Source organism: Columba livia, unplaced genomic scaffold, assembly GCF_036013475.1.
Source record: "Columba livia isolate bColLiv1 breed racing homer unplaced genomic scaffold, bColLiv1.pat.W.v2 Scaffold_134, whole genome shotgun sequence".
Taxonomy (NCBI): domain Eukaryota; kingdom Metazoa; phylum Chordata; class Aves; order Columbiformes; family Columbidae; genus Columba; species Columba livia.
This window is the reverse complement of record NW_027043030.1, coordinates 331,477-343,549: the sequence shown is the minus strand read 5'-3', so window position 1 is coordinate 343,549 and position 12,073 is coordinate 331,477. Positions and strand designations below refer to the sequence as shown.

The 12,073-nt window shown below is 56.7% G+C and overlaps 1 long non-coding RNA gene across 1 annotated transcript; it reads right to left on the bottom strand.

Moving 5' to 3' along the window:
• Nucleotides 1-791: 791 nt before the first annotated feature.
• LOC135577707 (uncharacterized) lies at nucleotides 792-11,685 on the bottom strand. The gene is made up of 3 exons (XR_010469349.1): nucleotides 8,833-11,685; nucleotides 3,420-3,477; nucleotides 792-1,153 (listed from the first exon to the last, which is right to left on the bottom strand). It is a non-coding gene; the product is annotated as an uncharacterized LOC135577707 (long non-coding RNA).
• Between the last annotated feature and the right edge of the window lie 388 nt (nucleotides 11,686-12,073).

Here is a 12,073-nt window from a genome sequence, read left to right as displayed (position 1 = left end):
CTGTCTGGCATTTCAGCAGAACAGTCACATCTTTATTGGACTCCTTGTGAGCGTACAGAATAGAGCAGCAGAGCACAGCACAGCATGGTTGTGCTCAGTAGCTGTGCCTGGAGCACGATGAGCTCTGAGCCAGGCCTGAGGACTCCATCCAGGAGAGCCGCTCTCTGCAGGGCAGGGCCCAGGCCCGTCCAGGAGATGGGGCAGAGACAGGCACACACACCTACAACATGGCTCAGGCAGGCACCAGAGGTCCCAGGCTGAGCTGAGACACGGCCCCTGGGCCCCTGCAGGAGATGGTCCCCAGGGAGGCCGGTCCCAGCCACTGAGGCCTTTGAGCACCCCAAGACCCTGTAGACACGGATGGCTGGCAGCTTTGGAGACTGAGTCTTGGCCCAGATGGACCTTCTCTCTGATCAGGACTTTTGTTCTCAGATTCTTTGCTTTAGCTATGTTTTTTCCAAAGCAAAGATCTCAGGCATTACTAAAAAGGAGAACAAGGAGAAAAAGAAATCCATGTCACACACCACACACTATCCCATGTGTGTATGAGTTTTGACGCAAATGTCCAAAATGGCAGTAGCTTCCTTACTCTTTCAGTACTCCAAAGAGTATCTCTTAAAGGCTTTCCATAAGTTCTGAACCTCTTCCCACCAATCAAGGTAGGCAAATAACTCCGAGAAAGGTGCAAGTCACACAGGAGGTGTGGAAGGTTTACCCTGCAGCTGAAGTGCATTTTGCATCCCCTGTACAGATGGCCAACTGTGGATCTTGGTTTGGGTAGAAAAGGAAACATGACTGCAGTAGCAGCAATGGACTCTTTTTGCTCATTTGGGAAGAGTCATCATTTGCCTGGCTGTGCTTTGGGAATGGATTCAAAGCGAGTCTTATTTCCATGGCGGTCTGTTGGCACTGTCCAGCGCAGCCTATGGCTCTGGTCACACTGGGGATTTTCTCCACGCTGCAGTGGTTGAAACCATCCTGTTATCCCCCCAGAAAAGGCTTTGTGAGCCTGGTCCTCCTCGCTGTGGGGCCTCATGGACATCAGCTCTGGTGCAGAGAGGGGACAGCTACCAGGGCTCTTCTCTTGGTTGCAGGGCTGGTTTCTGCCATGACTGCAGTTGTTGCCATCATGATTTCTCTGCTGCAAAGGGCCCTGCAGCGGACAATGAGGGCAGCATTTTTAGCACAAATGAAAAAAGGGGGAATTGTGGGAAACTGCAGCGGGTCTGTGGAATCCCTGACAGAAAATGTGAGAGTAGAGATCAGCCTTGAGATATTAAGATTTACCCTTGAGAAGGATGGGAGTAAAGGAGTATCCGGAGAGAGGAGAGATGTACCCGTGAGAGAGAAGGGGATAGAAGAATAACATGGACGATAGAAAAATTAACCAATGAGATGTTAGTGCTGTAACTCGTAACCAATGGTGAAAAGACACATGAACTGGTAGAATTGTATAAAAATGCACTTGTAGCAATAAATGGCATCTATTACTTTCATCTTGAAAGAACTTGGTCCATGTCGTTTGTCCGTCTCAACCGCGACACAAAACCCCCTGGAGAGCGTGTGTGTCACAAACCCCATTGGACAGCGTGTGTGTCACAAACCCCATTGGACAGTGTGTGTGTCACAAACCCCATTGGACAGCGTGTGTGTCACAAACACCATTGGACACTGTGTGTGTCACAAACCCCCCTGGACCCAAAATATGGGGGGACCCCAAAGTGGGGGACCCCAAACTGTGGGGGCACACCAATATATGGGGGGACCCCAATATATGGTGGACCCCAAAATGTGGGGGCACCCCAAAGTGGGGGGGACCCTAAATTTTGGGGGGGTATCCCAAATATGGGGGACCGCAAAGTGGGGGGGACCCCTATATATATAGGGGGACCCCAAAGTGGGGTGACCCCAAAAAATATGGGGGGACCCCAAAAAGTGGGGGGACCCCAATATATGGAGGACCCCAAAATATATGGGGGGGACACCCAATTGGGGGGACCCCAAAATAAGGGGGGACCCCAAAGAGGGGGGGACCCCAAAGTGGGGGGGGCACCCCAAAGTGGGGGGGACCCCAAAGAGGGGGGGACCCCAATATATGGGGGGGACCCCAATATATGGGGGGACCCCAATATATGTGGGGACCCCAAGGTGGGGGGACCCCAATATATGGAGGGAACCTCAAAGTGGGGGGAACCCCAAAATGTGGGGGGACACCAATATATGGAGGGACCCCAAAGTGGGGGACCCCAAAATGTGGGAGCACACCAATATATGGGGGGACCCCAATATATGGTGGACCCCAAAATAAGGGGGGACCCCAAAATTTTGGGGGGGTACCCCAAATATGGGGGACCCAAAAGTGGGGGGACTCCTATATATATAGGGGGACCCCAAAGTGGGACGACCCCAAAAAATATGGGGGACCCCAAAAAATATGGGGGGACCCCAAAAAATATGGGGGACCCCAAAATATATGGGGGGACACCCAATTGGGGGGACCCCAAAATATGGGGGGACCCCAAAATATGGGGGACCCCAAAATATATGGGGGGACACCCAATTGGGGGGACCCCAAAATATGGGGGGGACCCCAGTATATGGGGGAACCTCAAAGTGGGGGGACCCCAAAATGTGGGGGGACACCAATATATGGGGGGACCCCAAATGGGGGAGGACCCCAAATATCTGGGGGACCCCAAATATCGGGGACCCCAAAATATATGGGGGGGACCCCAAATATGGGGGGACCCCAAAGAGGTGGGGACCCCAAAGTGGGGGGGGACCCCAAATATGGGGGACCCCAAAGTGGGGGGGACCCCTATATATATAGGGGGACCCCAAAATGTGGGGGGGACCCCAAAATTGGGGGGGACCCCAAATATCGGGGGGGACCCCAAATATCGGGGACCCCAAAATATATGCGGGGGGAACCTCAAAGAGGGGGGGACCCCAAAATGTGGGGGGACACCAATATATGGGGGACCCCAAAATTTGGGGGGCACCCCAAAGTGGGGGGGACCCCAAAGTGGGGGGACCCCGAAATGTGGGGGTACCCCAAATATGGGGGACCCCAAGGTGGGGGGGACCCTAAAATTGGGGGGGACCCCAAAGAGGGTGGGACCCCAATATATGAGGGGCACCTCAAAGTGGGGGGAACCCCAAAATGTGGGGGGACACCAATATATGGGGGACCCCAAAATTGGGGGGGACCCCAAAATTGGGGGGACCCCAAATATCGGGGGGACCCCAAATATCGGGGGACCCCAAAATATATGGGGGGGACACACAATTGGGGGGACCCCAAAATATGGGGGGACCCCAAAATGTGGGGGGCACCCCAAAGTGGGGGGGGCACCCCAAAGTGGGGGACCTCAAAATGTGGGGGGACCCCAAAATATGGGGGGGACCCCCAAACCAACCTGCTCGACGCGCAGCTCCACGTCCCCATGGACGGATTTGCCACTGAAGAGCTGCACCCTAAAAATGGGGGGACCCCCAATGTGGGACCCACAAGTGGGACCCACAAGTGACCCCCAAGTGACCCCCAAGTGACCCAAAGTGACCCCTAAATGACCCCCATATGACCCCAAGTGACCCACAAGTGACCACATCTGACCCCAAGTGACCCCCAAGTGACCCAAAGTGACCCCCAAGTGACCTCCAAGTGACCTCATATGACCCCAAGTGACCCACAAGTGAACCCCATATGACCCAAAGTGACCCCCAAGTGACCCAAAGTGACCCCCAAGTGACCCCAAGTGACCCTCAAGTGACCCCAAGTGACCCCCAGTGACCCCCAAGTGACCCAAAGTGACCCAAAGTGACCTCATATGACCCCAAGTGACCCCTAAGTGACCCTCAAGTGACTCCCAAGTGACCCAAAGTGACCCCCAAGTGACCTCATATGACCCCGTGACCCCCAAGTGACCCTCAAGTGACCCCCAAGTGACCCAAGTGACCCAAAGTGACCCCCAAGTGACCCCCAAGTGACCCCAAGTGAACCCCATATGACCCCCAAGTGACCTCTAAGTGACCCCCAAGTGACCTCATATGACCCCAAGTGACCCCCAAGTGACCCCCAATTGACCTCAAAGTGACCCCCAAGTGACCCCAAGTGACCCCAAGTGACCCTCAAGTGACCCCCAAGTGACCCTCAATTGACCCCCCAAGTGACCCCCAGTGACCCAAGTGACCCAAAGTGACCCCCAAGTGACCTCATATGACCCCAAGTGACCCCCAAGTGACCCACAAGTTACCCCCAGTGACCCATGTGACCCAAAATGACCCCCAAGTGACCCCCAAGTGACCCCCAAGTGACCTCATATGACCCCAAGTGACCCCAAGTGACCCTCATGTGACCCCCAAGTGACCCCATGACCCCAAAGTGCCCCCATAGTGACCCCAAGTAACCCCAGTGACCCCAAGTGACCCCCAAGTGATCCCCAAGTGTCTCCCAAGTGACCCCAAGTGACCCCCAAGTGACCTCATATGACCCCAAGTGACCCCTAAGTGACCCTCAAGTGACCCCCAAGTGACCCTCAAGTGACCCCAAGTGACGCTCAATTGACCCCCAAGTGACCCCCAGTGACCCAAGTGACCCAAAGTGACCCCCAAGTGACCTCATATGACCCCAAGTGACCCCCAAGTGACCCACTAGTGAACCCCAAATGACCCCCAACTGACCCCCAAGTGACCTCATATGACCCCAAGTGACCCCAAGTGACCCTCATGTGACCCCCAAGTGACCCCATGACCCCAAAGTGCCCCCATAGTGACCCCAAGTAACCCCAGTGACCCCAAGTGACCCCCAAGTGATCCCCAAGTGTCTCCCAAGTGGCCCCAAGTGACCCCCAAGTGACCTCATATGACCCCAAGTGACCCCTAAGTGACCCTCAAGTGACCCCCAAGTGACCCTCAAGTGACCCCAAGTGACGCTCAATTGACCCCCAAGTGACCCCCAGTGACCCAAGTGACCCAAAGTGACCCCCAAGTGACCTCATATGACCCCAAGTGACCCCCAAGTGACCCAAAGTGACCCCCAGTGACCCCAAGTGACCCTCAAGTGACTCCCAAGTGACCCCCTGTGACCCAAGTGACCCAAAGTGACCCCCAAGTGACCTCATATGACCCCAAGTGACCCCTAAGTGACCCTCAAGTGACCCCCAAGTGACCTCAAAGTGACTCCCAAGTGACCCCATGTGACCCCACGTATCCCCCAAGTGACCCCAAGTGAACCCCATATGACCCCAAGTGACCCCTAAGTGACCCCCAAGTGACCTCATATGACCCCAAGTGACCCCCAATTGACCACCAAGTGACCCCAAGTGACCCCCAAGTGACCTCATATGACCACAAGTGACCCCTAAGTGACCCTCAAGTGACCCCCAAGTGACCCTCAAGTGACCCCAAGTGACCCTCAATTGACCCCCAAGTGACCCCCAGTGACCCAAGTGACCCAAAGTGACCCCCAAGTGACCTCATATGACCCCAAGTGACCCCCAAGTGACCCACTAGTGAACCCCAAATGACCCCCAAGTGACCCCCAAGTGACCTCATATGACCCCAAGTGACCCCCAAGTGACCCCCAAGTGAACCCCAAATTACCCCCAAGTGACCCCCACATGACTCCCAAGTGACCCCATATGACCCCAAGTGACCCCCAAGTGACCCAAAGTGACCCCCAGTGACCCCAAGTGACCCCAAGTGACCCTCAAGTGACCCCCAAGTGACCCCCAGTGACCCAAGTGACCCAAAGTGACCCCCAAGTGACCTCATATGACCCCAAGTTACCCCTAAGTGACCCTCAAGCGACCCCAAGTGACCTCAAAGTGACTCCCAAGTGACCCCAAGTGACCCCACGTAACCCCCAAGTGACCCCAAGTGAACCCCATATGACTCCAAGTGACCCCTAAGTGACCCCCAAGTGACCTCATATGACCCCAAGTGACCCCCAATTGACCACAAAGTGACCCCAAGTGACTCCCAAGTGACCCCAAGTGACCCCCAAGTGACCTCATATGACCCCAAGTGACCCCTAAGTGACCCTCAAGTGACCCCAAAGTGACCCCTAAGCGACTCCCAAGTGACCCAAAGTGACCCTCAAGTGACCCCATGACCCCCAAGTGCCCCCATAGTGACCCCAAGTAACCCCAGTGACCCCAAGTGACCCCCAAGTGACTCCCAAGTGACCTCATATGACCCCAAGTGACCCTCAAGTGACCCCAAGTGACCCTCAATTGACCCCCCAAGTGACCCCCAGTGACCCAAGTGACCCAAAGTGACCCCCAAGTGACCTCATATGACCCCAAGTGACCCCCAAGTGACCCCAAGTGACCCCCAAGTGACCTCATATGACCCCAAGTGACCCTCAAGTGATCTCATATGACCCCATGTGACCCCCAAGTGACCCCAAGTGACCCCCAAGTGACCTCATATGACCCCAAGTGACCCTCAATTGACCCCCAAGTGACCCCCAGTGACCCCCAAGTGACCCTCATGTGACCCAAGTGACCCAAAGTGACCCCCAAGTGACCTCATATGACCCCAAGTGACCCCTAAGTGACCCTCAAGTGTCTCCCAAGTGACCCCCAAGAGACCCCAAAGTGACCCTCATGTGACCCCAAGTGACCTCAAAGTGACTCCCAAGTGACTCCAAGTGACCCCTAGTGACCCCACGTAACACCCAAGTGACCCCCAAGTGACCCCAAGTGAACTCCATATGACCCCAAGTGACCCCCAATTGACCCCCAAGTGACCCCAAGTGACTCCCAAATGACCCCAAGTGACCCCCAAGTGACCTCATATGACCCCAAGTGACCCCCAAGTGACCCCCAAGTGACTCCCAAATGACCCCAAGTGACCCCCAAGTGACCCCCAAGTGACCCAAAGTGACCCCCAAGTGACCCCCATATGACCCCAAGTGACCCAAAGTGACCCCCAAGTGACCTCATATGACCCCAAGTGAACCCCAAGTGACCCCAAGTGAACCCCATATGACCCCAAGTGACCCCTAATTGACCCCCAAATGACCCCCATATGACCCCAAGTGACCCACAAGTGACCCCATATGACCCCAACTGACCCCTAAGTGACCCCATATGACCCCAAGTGACCCCATAGTGACCCAAGTGACCCCCAAATGACCCCCATATGACCCCAAGTGACCCCCAAGTGACCCTCAAGTGACCTCTATATGACCCCAAGTGACCCCTAAGTGACCCCCAAATGACCTCTATATGACCCCAAGTGACCCCTAAGTGACCCTCAAGTGACCCCCAAGTGACCCCCAGAGTGACCCAAAGTGACCCCCAAGTGACCCCCAGCGACCCAAGTGACCCAAAGTGACCCCCAAATGACCCCCATATGACCCCAAGTGACCCACAAGTGACCCACAAGTGACCCCCATATGACCCCAAGTGACCCACAAATGACCCCCATGACCCACAAGTGACCCCCATATGACCCCGAGTGACCCCAAGTGACCCCCAAGTGACCCACAAGTGACCCCAAGTGACCCCCAAGTGACCCCCCCAAATGTTGGGGAGGGGGTTTCTATAGGTCCTGGGGTTCTATATGTCACATGGGGGGTTAGGGGGGATATATAGGTCCCAGAGGGTTTCTATAGGTCCCAGGGGGTCAGGGGGTTCTATATGTCCCAGGTGGGTTCTATATGTCCCAGGGGGATTCTATAGGTCCCAGGGGGTTCGCAGGGGTTCTATATGTCCCAGGGGGTTTCTATAGGTCCCAGGGGGTCAGGGGGTTCTATATGTCCCAGGGGGGGTTCTATAGGTCCCAGGGGGTTCACGGGGGTTCTATATGTCCCAGGGGGGTTCTATAGGTCCCAGGGGGGTTCTATAGGTCCCAGGGGCGTCAGGGGATCTATATGTCCCACAGAGGGTCAGGGCGGTTCTATAGGTCCAGGGTGGGGTCAAGAGGGTTCTATATGTCCTGGGGGGCATCTATATGTCCTGGGGGGCCATTGGTGGGGTCAGGGGGGATCTATAGGTCCTAGGGGTTTGGGGGGGGGGGGGGGGTCAGGGTTTCTATAGGTCCCGGGGCTTTGGATGGTGGGGTTGGGGGATCTATAGGTCCCAGTGGGTTTCTATAGGTCCCAGGGGGGTCAGGGGGTTCTATATGTCCTAGGAGGGGTTCTATAGGTCCCAGTGGGTTTCTATAGGTCCCAGGGGGGTCAGGGGGGTTCTATATGTCCTGGGGGGGGTCAGGAGGTTCTATATGTCCTGGGAGGGGTTCTATAGGTCCCGGGGGGTTGGGGGATCTATATGTCCCAGGGTGAGTCAGGGGGGATCTATAGGTCCCAGGGGTTTGGGGGAGGTCAGGGGGGGTTCTATAGGTCCCAGTGGGTTTCTATAGGTCCCAGGGGGCTCAGGGGGGTTCTATATGTCCTGGGGGGGGTTCTATAGGTCCCAGGGGGGTTGGGGGATCTATAGGTCCCAGAGTGGGTCAGGGGGATCTATAGGTCCCGTGGAAGTCGGGGGGGTTCTATATGTCCCAGGGGGGGTCAGGGGGGTTCTATAAGTCCCAGGGGTTTTCTATATGTCCCAGGGGGGGTCAGGGGGATCTATAGGTCCCAGAGTGGGTCAGGGGGATCTATAGGTCCCGGGGAAGTCGGGGGGGTTCTATATGTCCCAGGGGGGGTCAGGGGGGTTCTATAAGTCCCAGGGGTTTTCTATATGTCCCAGGGTGGGTCAGGGGGGATCTATAGGTCCCGGGGGAGGTCGGGGGGGGCTCTACAGGTGCCAGGGTTTTGGGGGTGGGGAGGCAGGGGTTCTATATGTCCCGGGGCGGGGGGGGGGGGAGGTGTTCTATACGTACCAGTCGGTGTCGGGGGGGCCGATGACGAGCAGCAGGGGGGGGGGGCGGGGCCGCTGGGGGGGGGTTTCCCCCCCGCCCCTCCCCCCGCCAGGAAATTCCCGTCCGACAGGCGGTGCCGCAGGAACTGCATCCTATGGATCTATAGGGGGAGCTAGAGGGGCCTTAGGGGGCTACAGGAGGATCTATAGGGGGATCTATAGGGGGAGCTAGAGGGGCCTTAGGGGGCTACAGGAGGATCTACAGGGGCTATAGGGGGATCTATAGGGGGATCTATAGGGGGAGCTATAAGGGATATAGGGGCTACACGGGCCTTAGGGGGCTAGAGGAGGATCTATAGGGACTATAGGGGGATCTATAGGGGGAGCTATAAGGGTCTATAGGGGCTATAGGGGGATCTATAGGGGAAGCTATAGGGGCTATAGGGGGATCTATAGGGGGGGCTATAAGGGATATAGGGGCTAGACGGGCCTTAGGGGGCTAGAGGAGGATCTATAGGGGGATCTATAGGGGGAGCTAGAGGGGCTAGAGGGGCCTTATGGGGCTAGAGGAGGATCTATAGGGGCTATAGGGGGATCTATAGGGGGAGCTATAAGGGATATAGGGGCTAGACGGGCCTTAGGGGCTAGAGGAGGATCTATAGGGGCTATAGGGGGATCTATAGGGGGAGCTATAAGGGTCTATAGGGGCTATAGGGGCTATAGGGGGATCTATAGGGGAAGCTATAGGGGCTATAGGGGGATCTATGGGGGGGGCTATAAGGGATATAGGGGCTATATGGGCCTTAGGGGGTTAGAGGAGGATCTATGGGGGATCTATAGGGCGAGCTAGAGGGGCTATACGGGCCTTAGGGGGCTACAGGAAGGATCTATAGGGGCTATAGGGGGGGCTATAAGGGATATAGGGGCTATACGGGCCTTAGGGGGCTAGAGGAGGATCTACAGGGGCTATAGGGGGATCTATAGGGGGAGCTATAAGGGATATAGGGGCTATACGGGCCTTAGGGGGCTAGAGGAAGATCTATAGGGACTATAGGGGGATCTATAGGGGGAGCTATAAGGGTCTATAGGGGCTATGGGGGATCTATAGGGGAAGCTATAGGGGCTATAGGGGGATCTATAGGGGGGGCTATAAGAGATATAGGGGCTACACGGGCCTTAGGGGGCTAGAGGAGGATCTATAGGGGGATCTATAGGGGGAGCTAGAGGGGCTATACGGGCCTTAGGGGGCTACAGGAAGGATCTATAGGGGCTATAGGGGGATCTATAGGGGAAGCTATAGGGGCTATAGGGGGATCTATAGGGGGAGCTATAAGGGATATGTGGGCTATACGGGCCTTAGGGGGCTAGAGGAGGATCTACAGGGGCTATAGGGGGATCTATAGGGGGAGCTAGAGGGGCTAGAGGGGCTACAGGAGGATCTATAGGGGCTATAGGGAGATCTATAGGGGGAGCTAGAGGGGATATAGGGGCTAGAGGGGCCTTAGAGGCTCTAGTGGCCTTAGGTGGCTATAGGGGATATAGGGGCCTTAGGGGGCTATAGGAGGATCTATAGGGGCTATAGGGGGATCTATAGGTGGATCTATAGGGGATATAGGGGCTATAGGGGCCTTAGGGGGCTAGAGGACTTATAAGCGCTATAGGGGGGTATAGGGTATATAGGGGCTATAGGGGCTATAGGGGGATCTATAGGGGGATCTATAGGGGGATCTATCGGGGATATAGGGGCTAGAGGGGCCTTATGGGGCTATATAGGGGGATCTATAGGGGGCGAGGGGGTCTATGGGGGAATTTATAGGCAGATCTATAGGGGGAGCTATAGGGGGTCTATAGGCGGATCTATAGGCAGATCTACAGTGGGCTGTAGAGTGATCTATAGGGAGATCTATAGAGGGATCCCTAGGGGGAGCTATAGGGGGATCTATAGGGAGCTATAAGAGGCTATGGGGGGATTTATAGGGGGCAAGGGGGGATCTATACGTGAATCTATAGGGGGCTATAGGGGGATCTATAGGGGGCTATAGGAGCACCTATAGGGGGATCTATAGGGGGCGGGGGGGACTATGGGGTTCCATAGGGAGATCTATTTGGCGTTACAGGGGAATCTATAGTGAGCTTTATAGGGGGCTATAGGAGGCTTAGGGGTCTATAGGGGCTATAGGGGCTTATAGGGGGTGGAGCTCTAGGCCCCCTATGGGTCTGATCTATAGGAGTCGGGGGCTTTAGGGGCTCAGCCTCTGCCGGACCCCCCTATAGGGACCTATAGGGCCAACCTATGGGGCTCCGATGTAGGAAGGGTCATCCTATAGGGGCTATAGGGGGCTGCCCTATAGGGGACGGGGTGAAGGTGCCTATAGAGGAGTGTCCCGGGGGGTATAGGGGGAGCCCCTATAGGAGAAGGAGCTCTGTAGGAGTAGGGTCTATAGGGGAATGGAGGCGGGGGGGGATCTATAGGGGAGAGGAGCTATAGGGGATGGAGCTATAGGGGATGGGGCTATCGGACCTATAGGGGAAGGGGCTATAGGGGATGGAGCTATAGGGGCTATATGGGCTGGGTCTATAGGGGATGGAGATATAGGGACTATAGGGGAGAGAGATATAGGGGCTATAGGTGATGGAGCTATAGGGGGTGGGGCTATAGGGGGTGGGGCTATAGGGGATGGAGGTATAGGGGCTATAGGGGATGGGGCTATAGGGGCTATGGGAGGTGAGTCTATAGGGGATGGAGGTATAGGGGCTAAAGGGGATGGGGCTATAGGGACTATGGGGGGTGGGTCTATAGGGGATGGAGGTATAGGGGCTATAGGGGAAGGGGCGCTGCCGGGAGCCCTATAGGATGCTATAGGAGTCCCCGGGCGGCCCCGCCCCCGCCCGCGCGCTCACTTCCGGCCCCGCCCCCTTCCCCACCCGGGGTGACGTCACCGGTGACGTCACCGCGCCGGCCCCGCCCGCGGCTCTGCAGTAGGGAAAGGGGCGGGGGGCGGTGACGTCATGGTGGGCGGAGAGCGCCGGGAAAGGGACCCAGGAGTCCGGGAAGTCCCCTTCCCCCCACAAGGGACCCAGGGCGTCCGAGTTCCGCCCCCCCCCCCGCCAAAAGGGGACCCAGGCGTCCGGGGATCCCCCCTCTCCCCACTAGGGGACCCAGGCATCCGGGAGTTTCCCCCCCAAAGGACCCAGGCGTCCGGGAACTGCCCCCCACCCCATCAGGGGACCCAGGCGTCCGGGACAACCCCTCCCCCACCAGG